Source organism: Triticum dicoccoides, chromosome 1A (genome assembly GCF_002162155.2).
Source record: "Triticum dicoccoides isolate Atlit2015 ecotype Zavitan chromosome 1A, WEW_v2.0, whole genome shotgun sequence".
Lineage (NCBI taxonomy): Eukaryota > Viridiplantae > Streptophyta > Magnoliopsida > Poales > Poaceae > Triticum > Triticum dicoccoides.
This window is the reverse complement of record NC_041380.1, coordinates 26861377-26873051: the sequence shown is the minus strand read 5'-3', so window position 1 is coordinate 26873051 and position 11675 is coordinate 26861377.

Here is an 11675-nt window from a genome sequence, read left to right as displayed (position 1 = left end):
CCTACCATGAACAATGAGTTGTTATTTGATTAACGGGATCACATCATTAAGAGAATGATCTGATTGACATGACCCATTCCATTAGCTTAGCACCCGATCGTTTAGTATGTTGCTATTGCTTTCTTCATGACTTATACATGTTCCTATAACTATGAGATTATGCAACTCCCGTTTACCGGAGGAACACTTTGGGTACTACCAAACGTCACAACGTAACTGGGTGATTATAAAGGAGTACTACAGGTGTCTCCAAAGGTACATGTTGGGTTGGCGTATTTCGAGATTAGGATTTGTCACTCCGATTGTCGGAGAGGTATCTCTGGGCCCTCTCGGTAATACACATCACATAAGCCTTGCAAGCATTACAACTAATATGTTAGTTGTGAGATGATGTATTACGGAACGAGTAAAGAGACTTGCCGGTAACGAAATTGAACTAGGTATGGGATACCGACGATCGAATCTCGGGCAAGTAACATACCGATGACAAAGGGAACAACGTATGTTGTTATACGGTCTGACCGATAAAGATCTTCGTAGAATATGTAGGAGCCAATATGGGCATCCAGGTCCCGCTATTGATTATTGACCAGAGACATGTCTCGGTCATGTCTACATTGTTCTCGAACCCGTAGGGTCCGCACGCTTAAGGTTACGATGATAGTTATATTATGAGTTTATGCATTTTCATGTACCGAAGGTTGTTCGGAGTCCCGGATGTGATCACGGACATGACGAGGAGTCTCGAAATGGTCGAGACGTAAAGATTGATATATTGGAAGCCTATGTTTGGATATCGGAAGTGTTCCGGGTGAAATCGGGATTTTACCGGAGTACCGGGAGGTTACCGGAACCCCCCGGGAGCTATATGGGCCTTAGTGGGCTTTAGTGGAAAGGAGAAAGGGGCAGCCCAAGGTGGTTGTGCGCCTCCCCCCTTCCCCTAGTCCTATTAGGACTAGGAGAGGTGGCCGGCCCCCTCTCTCTCTTTCCCCCCTCAAGGAATCCTATTCCAACTAGGATTGGGGGGGGGGGGGAATCCTACTCCCAGAGGGAGTAGGACTCTCCTGGCGCGCCCTCCCTTGGCCGGCCAGCCTCCCCCCTCTAGTCCTTTATATACTGAGGTAGAGGCACCCTAGAACACACAAGTTGATCCACGTGATCTATTCCTTAGCCGTGTGCGGTGCCCCCAGCCACCATAGTCCTCGATAATACTGTAGTGGAGTTTAGGCGAAGCCCTGCTGCTGTAGTACATCAAGATCGTCACCACGCCGTCGTGCTGACGGAACTCTTCCCCGACACTTTGCTGGATCGGAGTCCAGGGATCGTCATCGAGCTGAACGTGTGCTCGAACTCGGAGGTGTCGTAGTTTCGGTACTTGATCGGTTGGATCGTGAAGACATACGACTACTTCCTCTACGTCGTGTCAACGCTTCCGCAGTCGGTCTGCGTGGGTACGTAGACAACACTCTCCCCTCTCGTTGCTATGAATCACATGATCTTGCGTGTGCGTAGGAAATTTTTTGAAATTACTACGAAACCCAACAGATTTCAGCATTGAATATACCTCAGGAATGGTCTTTTCCATCCCCTGCATATTGAAGTTCATCACAAAGCTCTTGTAGCTTAGTGGAAGCGACTGAAGGATTCTGTCAATGACCGCGTCATCCGGGAGATTAACTCCCAGCTGAGTCAAGCGGTTATGCAACCCAGACATTTTGAGTATGTGCTCACTGACAGAACTATTTTCCTCCATCTTACAGCTGAAGAACTTGTCGGAGACTTCATATCTCTCGAACCGGGCATGGGTTTGAAAAACCATTTTCAGCTCTTCGAACGTCTCATATGCTCCGTGTCTCTCAAAACGCTTTTGGAGCCCCGGTTCTAAGCTGTAAAGCATGCCGCACTGAACGAGGGAGTAATCATCAGCACGTGTCTGCCAAGCATTCATAACGTATTGGTTCTGTGGGACGGGTGCGTCACCTAGCGGTGCTTCTAGGACATAATCTTTCTTGGCAGCTATAAGGATGATCCTCAGGTTCCGGACCCAGTCCGTATAGTTGCTGTCATCGTCTTTCAGCTTGGTTTTCTCTAGGAACGCGTTGAAGTTGAGGACAACGTGGGCCATTTGATCTACAAAACATATTGTAAAGATTTTAGACTAAGTTCATGATAATTAAGTTCATCTAATCAAATTATTCAATGAACTCCCACTCAGATAGACATCCCTCCAGTCATCTAAGTATAACATGATCCGAGTTAACTAGGCCGTGTCCGATCATCACGTGAGACGGACTAGTCAACATCGGTGAACATCTTCATGTTGATCGTATCTTCTATACGACTCATGCTCGACCTTTCGGTCTTCTGTGTTCCGAGGCCATGTCTGTACATGCTAGGCTCGTCAAGTCAACCTAAGTGTATTGTGTGTGTAAATCTGGCTTACACCCGTTGTATTCGAACGTTAGAATCTATCACACCCGATCATCACGTGGTGCTTCGAAACAACGAACCTTCGCAACGGTGCACAGTTAGGGGGAACACTTTCTTGAAATTTTTACGAGGGATCATCTTATTTAAGCTACCGTCGTTCTAAGCAAATAAGATGTAAAACATGATAAACATCACATGCAATCAAATAGTGACATGATATGGCCAATATCATTTGCTCCTTTGATCTCCATCTTCAGGGCTCCATGATCATCGTTGTCACCGGCATGACACCATGATCTCCATCATCATAATCTCCATCATCGTGTCTTCTTGAAGTTGTCTCGTCATATATTACTTCTACTACTATGGCTAACGCTTTAGCAATAAAGTAAAGTAATTACATGACGTTTATGTTGACACGCAGGTCATAAATAAATAAAGACAACTCCTATGGCTCCTGCCGGTTGTCATACTCATCGACATGCAAGTCGTGATTCTTATTACAAGAACATGATCATCTCATACATCACATATATCATTCATCACATCCTTTGGCCATATCACATCACAAAACACTTGCTGCAAAAACAAGTTAGACGTCCTCTAATTATTGTTGCATGTTTTTACGTGGCTGCTATAGGTTTCTAGCAAGAACGTTTCTTACCTATGCCAAAACCACAACGTGAATTGCCAATTTCTATTTACCCTTCATAAGGACCCTGTTCATCGAATCCGATCCGACTAAAGTGGGAGAGACAGACACCCGCCAGCCACCTTATGCAACTAGTGCATGTCAGTCGGTGGAACCGGTCTCACGTAAGCGTACGTGTAAGGTTGGTCCAGGCCGCTTCATCCCACGATGCCGCCGAATCAAGATAAGACTAGTAACGGCAAGCAAATTGACATTATCGACGCCCACAACTACTTTGTGTTCTACTCGTGCATAGTAACTATGCATAGACCTAGCTCATGATGCCACTGTTGGGGAACGTAGCAGAATTTTAAAATTTTCTACGCATCACCAAGATCAATCTATGGAGTCATCTAGCAATGAGGGAGAGAGGAGTGCATCTACATACCCTTGTAGATCACGAGCGGAAGCGTTCAAGAGAATGGGGTTGATGGAGTCGTACTCGACGTGATCCAAATCACCGAAGATCCTAGCGCCGAACGGACGGCACTTCCGCGTTCAACACACGTACGGAGCGAGGACGTCTCCCGCGCCTTGATCCAGCAAGGAGGAGGGAGAGGTTGAGGAAGAGGGCTCCAACAGCAGCACGACGGCGTAGTGGTGATGAAGCTGTAGTACTCCGGCAGGGCTTCGCCAAGCTCTTATGGAGGAGGAGAGGTGTTGGGGAGGGGAGGGGCTGCGCCTTGGATGTCGTATGCAGCCCTCCCCTCACCCCTCTATTTATAGGGGAAGGGGGAAGGGGGCCGGCCCCCACTAGATGAGATCTAGAGGGGGGGCGGCGGCCAAGGGGAGGGGGGCTTGCCCCCCAAGCAAGGGGGCGCCCCCCTTAGGGTTTCCCCCGACCCTAGGTGCATGGGCCCTAGGGGGGTGTGGCGCCCCAGCCCACTTGGGCTGGTTTCCTTCTCCATACAGCCCATAAGGCCTTCCGGAAGAGGTGGCCTCTCCCGGTGGACCCCCGGAACCCCTCCGGTGGCCCCGGTACAATACCGATATGCCCCCGAATCTTTTCGGCGACCGTATGACAACTTCCCATGTATAAATCTTTACCTCCGGACCATTCTGGAACTCCTCGTGATGTCCGGGATCTCATCCGGGACTCCGAACAACATTCCGTAATCACATACAAGTCTTCCTAACAACCCTAGCGTCACCGAACCTTAAGTGTGTAGACCCTACGGGTTCGGGAGACATGCAGACATGACCGAGATGACTCTCCGGTCAATAACCAACAGCGGGATCTGGATACCCATGTTGGCTCCCACATGCTCCACGATGATCTCATCGGATGAACCACGATGTCGAGGATTCAATCAATCCGTATACAATTCCCTTTGTCAATCGGTACGTTACTTGCCCGAGACTCGATCGTCGGTATCCCAATACCTTGTTTAGTCTCGGTACCGGCAAGTCACTTTACTCGTACCGTAATGCATGATCCCATGATCAACCACTTGATCACATTGATCTCATTATGATGATGCATTACTGAGTGGGCCCAGAGATACCTCTCTGTCATACGAGTGACAAATCCCAGTCTCGATTCATGCCAACCCAACAGACACTTTCGGAGATACCTGTAATATACATTTATAGTCACCCAGTTACGTTGTGACGTTTGGCACACCCAAGGCACTCCTACGGTATCCGGGAGTTGCACAATCTCATGGTCTAAGGAAATGATACTTGACATTCAAAAAAGCTACTGCAAACGAACTACACGATCTTTGAGCTAAGCTTAGGATTGGGTCTTGTCCATCACATCATTCTCCTAATGATGTGATCCCGTTATCAATGACATCCAATGTCCATAGTCAGGAAACCATGACTATCTTTTGATCAACGAGCTAGTCAACTAGAGGCTCACTAGGGACGTGTTGTGGTCTATGTATTCACACATGTATTACAATTTCTGGATAACACAATTATAGCATATGAACAATAGACAATTATCATGAACAAAGAAATATAATAATAACCATTTTATTATTGCCTCTAGGGCATATTTCCAACAAGGAATCTCTCTGCCTCGTCTGCGACGGGCCCATACGAGTCTGAGAAGGCCGCGCAACGTAGTGAGGCGGAGGCACGACGCGAGGCTGACCATCGGAAGGCTTTGGCACAGTCCCTAGGGCCGCACCACCCCAGCCTGGAGCAACCACGCCAGCCGCGCCCGGCGCCTGAGGCCGAGGTCCGCCCCGACCCGCGGCATGCCGCACCATGGAAGCCGCGGCCGGCGCCGGAGGCCGAGGACCGCCACGACCCGCAGCCGGCTGTACTACTGTAGCCGCGGTCGGCGCAGGAGGCCGAGGACCACCACGACCCGCAACCGGCTGTGTAGCCGCGGTCGGCGCAGGAGGCCGCGGTCCGCCCCTACCGGCTACATGCTGCAGCGGGACCTGCCCCATTGGCCGAGCACCCAGGTGGCGGTCGCCGCGCCCCAAGTTTTCCGGTGTGACACCCAGTGGCGGAGCTTGCCAAAAAAAGCTGGGCGGGCTGAATGGGCCAGGCTGCAAGGAATTACTACTAGCTGGCATTCTACAACCCATGGGCTAGCTATATTGTGAGAAAAAGCTGCAGAGCTGGGCGGGCCATGGCCCATTTGGCCTTGCCTAAGCTCCGCCAGTGGTGACACCACCACCCGCCGGCGGCCTCAGGCCAGGCTGCACCGGGGCACCACGCCCGGCACCCGCAACCGGCGGCGTAGCCCCGCCCCGACCTGAAGGAGTGGAAGCGGCGTGCTTGCTGGCGGGCGGCGCCGCAGCCCCGCGGCCGGCCATGACCTCAAGAGGCTTGATTCTCCTCGCGCGCCCAGGGCCGCACGCCGGGAAACCTGGAGTCCCGCGCTGAGGAACCATAGCAGCAGCAGACGGCGGCTCACGCGCGATGTAAGAATCGCTTACGTAATCCCATAAAGACCAGCACAACAGAGCTAGAAAATAAGAGATCTTGCAATATTCATCCTGCGAAACGAACAATGTCTCAAGCTAGCTATTCGCGAGGTACACAAAGCTGGCACCAAACTTAGAAAATTTTGACTTCAGTGCCATTCAGGATGGATATATAGGAGTACGTGATCAGAGAAATGACCATGGCTTGATTTCAGAGTACAAAACACCCCAAAGGCAACCATGGTGGTGCCAACAGGAAGAGCATACAGGTGACAGCAGCCATCAATCTGCTCTGCTACAATCTAGAGCTGATCTCCCGAAATGATATGGGATAACCATGGTACATGTTCCCAGAACACAGAGAGTTGACATGGACAGACTTGCTTCTAAACATTTAGGAGTGCATCAGTCGGTTGCCATTCCTAAATGACATCTGAATTTGTCATTCCTTCCCCACAAACTGTAGAATCATGGCTTGAGCGAACCCTTTTGGCACCTCTACGATTAGTCTCTTCTGCACGGACTATATGGACCATGAATGTGTACCTTCCCCCACCTTTTTGTCGGTACAAGGATGCGGATGTCGCCCGCTTGCACTTGGTTGTCGCATACAAACTTCAGCCGATTACCCACAAGCAGGCACATGTGTTATGAAGAATCTCGGACGCCACTTCTCACTCCTGCCCGGCATCTCAAGTGTGGTAGGCCGTTTTTTCACGCGGAAAGTGAGTAGCTGCAGCTAATGCGGGGTCCTTTGAAATGATGTGTTTATATTTGGATAGGATGAGATGTCATTACAAACCAAACGAGAAAAGCAAAGTCAGGCTGAATGGAGAAGGCATGGTTTCAATTCTAAATCAAGATTTTTTTATCCAATTGTTCACTAGGTTCATGGGAACTTGAAGATGACAAGATTTTCTCGAAGAAAACAGAAATGTACATCATATACCGCAACAAACAGTTCATATTGATAGCAGTAAGCTGCCCAATTCAACATACAAGAGCAAAACTTTAGCAGAAGAGGACTAGGTAGTTGAACATCACACTTTCTCATGGTCGCCACAAATATAGTAGTTATTTTTTCTGAAAAGGGTGGATTTTTATGAACTCAAAATGAAGCATCAAGCGGATACAAACACAATGAGTACGCACCCTGCCCCTGCATAGCTAAGATGCATAGAACCAACATCAAACGCACTCACAAAAATAAACACGGCGGTCATACAAGACCAAAGATACTCCTCAGCAAGGAAAATAAAACCCTGAAGCAATCAAAACCACGATCGAAAAACTATAGCGACAACCATATCCGCACCAACCATATCTTCACAACACAACTACAATGAAGTTCTTCAACAACAACGCCTTCAGGAAGGGAACAACGCTCAAGCGCCACTGGATCCAAGCGCCACAGGTTAGATTCTAGGTTTTCACCATGAACGAACAAGTCTGAGCATATCTAAGCAATGCCTTCAACAAGGTAACGATGCAAAAAAACATTGTCATTGTCATGTCTAACCAACTTAGATCAGACCTAAGTTTTCACCCCAAAACTCAAGACTGAGTACTCAAGAAGCACCACTGTATTAAAGTCAATCGTGTGTTGCTCCACTACTTTTCCGCGATCCCAGCAGCTACATTCACTAGGCTAAAAAATCCCACTGTCCCCGCTGCCCAACCATACCATCTGCATCAAGTCATCGTCTATAGATTGTGTCTCATCATCAAAGGCAAACTAGTCAGAGCGAGAGCTACCAAAACCCACAATGAAGCCTTTCGGCTGCATCCTGCAACTTTTTACCAGTTTGAGCCGCTGGCAGCTACAACCAAATCTGGAGGCTTTGGTCGCCACTGTAAGATTAGAAAAAAAAAACCCTTTCAAATCCAAAACCCGACGGAGATGTTCGTTCCGACCACCAACGAGAGAAGGAGATCGAGTGAGCAGGCCCAGACCTCACGAGCAGCCGTCGCCAGGAGAGCCGCATATGGCACAGTCACCGACGAAGCGCACCAACCCAACAGTAGTTAGGGCCAGAACCGGCCAACCGGAGGACGGCCAAGGTCTTCAATGGCGAGCGCCCAACTCCTGGAAGCCAACAAAGCTGCAACCCACCTAGCGGCTGCATGGAGGAACCCAACCTACCAGCGTCCGAGAGGGGTCGAGCAGGCCATGGGACGTCCAACCAGAGAGCACCGGAGATGTGAACTATGCCCCGTCCAGCGCTGCGCCAGGGAGGGTCGACTCCAGCCTCCGCCCGTCGGATCCACGAAGGGAGAGGGTCATGGTGGTGCCAGAGAGCTCGTCTGGCGTCGCCGGAGATGGGCGAACAAGATGATCAGCACCGCTTGAGGGAGGGAGGGGGTGGGTGGGGGTTGAAGAGGAACGGGAGAAGTGCCCCACCACCGCCTAACTGGCGGCACCATCACCGGCGGCGGCGAGGGGAGGGTAGCCGGATGCCGGGCCAAGCGCTAGTGGCGGCGGCGCCCCCCGTGTCACGCAAGGTAGCTGACGCGCGGACTTGGATGGGCTTGTTTACTCTCTCCATTTGTGCTCTAGATAGACAGCTCCTGAATATTACCGCATAATCAGCTTCTGGAGGTGTTGGATGATCATCTGACTCAAAAGATTCGTATTCTCTAGCACCGTCTTTTTCTATATGAAATTTCACGGGTAAAAAAATATATGTAATTCATGGTTTAGCGCATATGTGCATGTAAGTTGACAATATAACCTGATTTCTCAGATGAATAAGGTGTCACAGCAGCTAGCTTTGCAGTATTCCTACAATGGCGAGAACTTCCCCTGCCACAGCTAGAAATTTAGTTCCTAATAATCGTGTCGGATCATGATGGAGGTCCTTGCAATGTGAAAATAGTTTGTACTTGTTTGTTCTGCATTACCTTGATTTGATCCCATATCAGTTCTTTTAGAAGGGGAATGATCAATGCTCGCTCCAGCAAACCCAAGGATTTCAGGTTGAGCTTCTTTTAGACATTCCTGTATTTTCTCCTAATGTACTTCTATCCGTTCCCACTGCCCTGGTAAGACTTGATCCTTCGAGAGAATGTGAGGACCGTATTTTGCTACTTCTGTCTCAGCTACTGGATTATCAGTGCATGGTGTTCTATCACGGAACTGCATAATACTAACAAGAATAAGAATGGAAAAAAGATCAAACACTGTTAAAACATCGTATGCTGCAAACACAAACTGCAGAGTGAAGAAGGTGGAGAAAACAACACACATGAAGTATCCCAAATGTGACAAACTTCAAATGTCGACCATGTAGGTCAGCAATCGCCGCAAACTGAAAATCATCCTTAGAAATATGGCAGACTCTGGGCACCGAGTAGTTATTCAACGGAATACAATTCGCCCTATTGAGAGATCAAAGTGATCCATGTAAGCAATCTAGAAAAACTGAGACTGGAGAAGCAAGTTCCATACATATAAAACTGTAAACACTGTTGGCGAAAGAAAAGGTGGCACTCAAAAGGATGGCATGAATATTTAAACTACGTTTTTAGGAGGATAACCGCCGCCTCTGCATCGGGCGAGACACACAGCCATAAATTATTTATTATTCAAAATCCAGTAGCGAACAAACTTGACCCAGAAAACAAAAACCCGAGGCCACATGCCTTGACACAGATGCCATGGTACAAGTGCAGCATATGGAAGCCGTGCTGCTAAGAATACTGTCTCTCAGCCTATACAACCAACGGAGCTAGTAAGTATTTTCGATTCCTCTCCTTCCAAATAACAGGACTCTAGACATGAACTATCTTCTCCTAGCATTGCTTTGTCTCTTGGTTGCATGCATCATTCAGATGCATAGGTCAGGATTGATCCTCCTTTTCAAGAAAAAGAGCTATGGTATTCCATGGATGGTATGAGAAGAGATGGGAAATAAGCAATGCAACAGCCTCTTATATCAGGAGCATTTGAGTAAGTGTTGCATGCTGTAACATGCAAAGCAAATGTTCCATGGCATTAATTCAATGTGTGATTCCTGCTCTATCTACTATCAACGAAGGCACATCATAACTTCATTTGGTGGGAGAATTTGCGAGTCATGTACCAAATGGTATGAATGGAACTGAAACCCAATGAAGCAACATGGTACTACCATACATTATTGACCAAAGACACTCCTCACCTTTTTGGACATTATAAGTATAGAAGTGAAATATTGCAGGCCACAACGAGAATCTAGCTTGTTCTTTGCTAATGCTCGCAACAAAAAACACACGAACTTTTGACTTGTTTGTCTAGGCATGGTAGCATTGCTAAAATCTAGATAGGACTATTATGACTCAGCACAAGATTTACTAAACTACACGGTGCTGGTGGCACCTGTATCTCAGTATATGCATCCTACATAGTGAGTTTCTGTTCAGCCATATTATTAATTATTCAACAAATACCTCAGAAAGACAGAACAACATGACGCCACCACACACACCCATGTTTTTTTTTCAAATGAGTTTTTCCGAAACCGGTCGGTTTTTGGAAATTCCGGTCAACCCTGAAAAGAAAAAATATATAGTCTGAAAATACAATTTTTTTTTAAAATTTAACTAAGTGTTTGAGGTCAAATTGTGCTTGTATGCTCACATGTTTAGGACTTGCTTCGTTGTCTAGTGGTTGGAACCGCTGCTTCGTACTGGGAACGCCTTTCCGCTTAACAAGAGGTGTGATGTCCACTGTACTGGGATGTCATTCGCACAAACACAGCATTAAATTAAATATATTTTGATGATAATTTTTTTTGAATTCAAATTTGGCCCGAAAAATTCTGAGAAAAAAAAGGAAATTCTAATATTTTGCGGAAACCGGTCTTTCCGCCTCGAACCCCAAAAAATATGGTAACGGGAAAATAAACCTTGCCCACACCTACAAACTCGCCAATGGAGAATGCCCTCACATCCCACCATCTAAAGCCGGGGTACCCCGCGATCCGCCCGCATGACATACCAGGAACAAACACCCGGTGCATCCGACCCATACACCACCGGCACATGCTTTAAAAGCCATCACCACCATCGTACTGCTGACCCATCTCTAGGAAAGAGATATGCATCATCCTTTCCAGGCCAGTAAGCCATCGACACTGCCATGGTGGCAAATGGCATCACCGCCCCGCGGACGTCCATCAAGATGCATCCACCGTCAAGGCTCCGCTGCACCATGTCAATGAGACCTGCCATTGTCGTCACAGTAGATACGATGTCACTCCACCTCCGAACGACCTCTAGCCCATAGTTGCCTGGTTCACGGGTCGATGGTGCGATCCCTGACCCGGGGTCGATCGGCCCGGGTCGAGGGTCGGGGACGAGAGGTAGGGTCGAGCTGGGTCGCTGGATGGGTCGCGATCCCGATCGATGGGTGCTGATCCAGATTGGTATGGAAGAAACAAATACTATGTATGAAGATTCATGAGAAATTGAGCCTTACCAGGGCACTAGGGCGGGGCGATCTGCCACTTGGCCGCCGGCGGCCGGCCATGGAGCTGTCCGCTGCCATATTCGGCCTCTCCAGTCCCACTCCGTCCAAACATCGAACTAGATCGGCAAACCGCTTGAGAATCCGTGGCTGGAAGGTGGAGAGTGCTGGATGGCTGGAGGATTGGACATGGATCCATGGCGTAAGCTTTGCCAAGGAA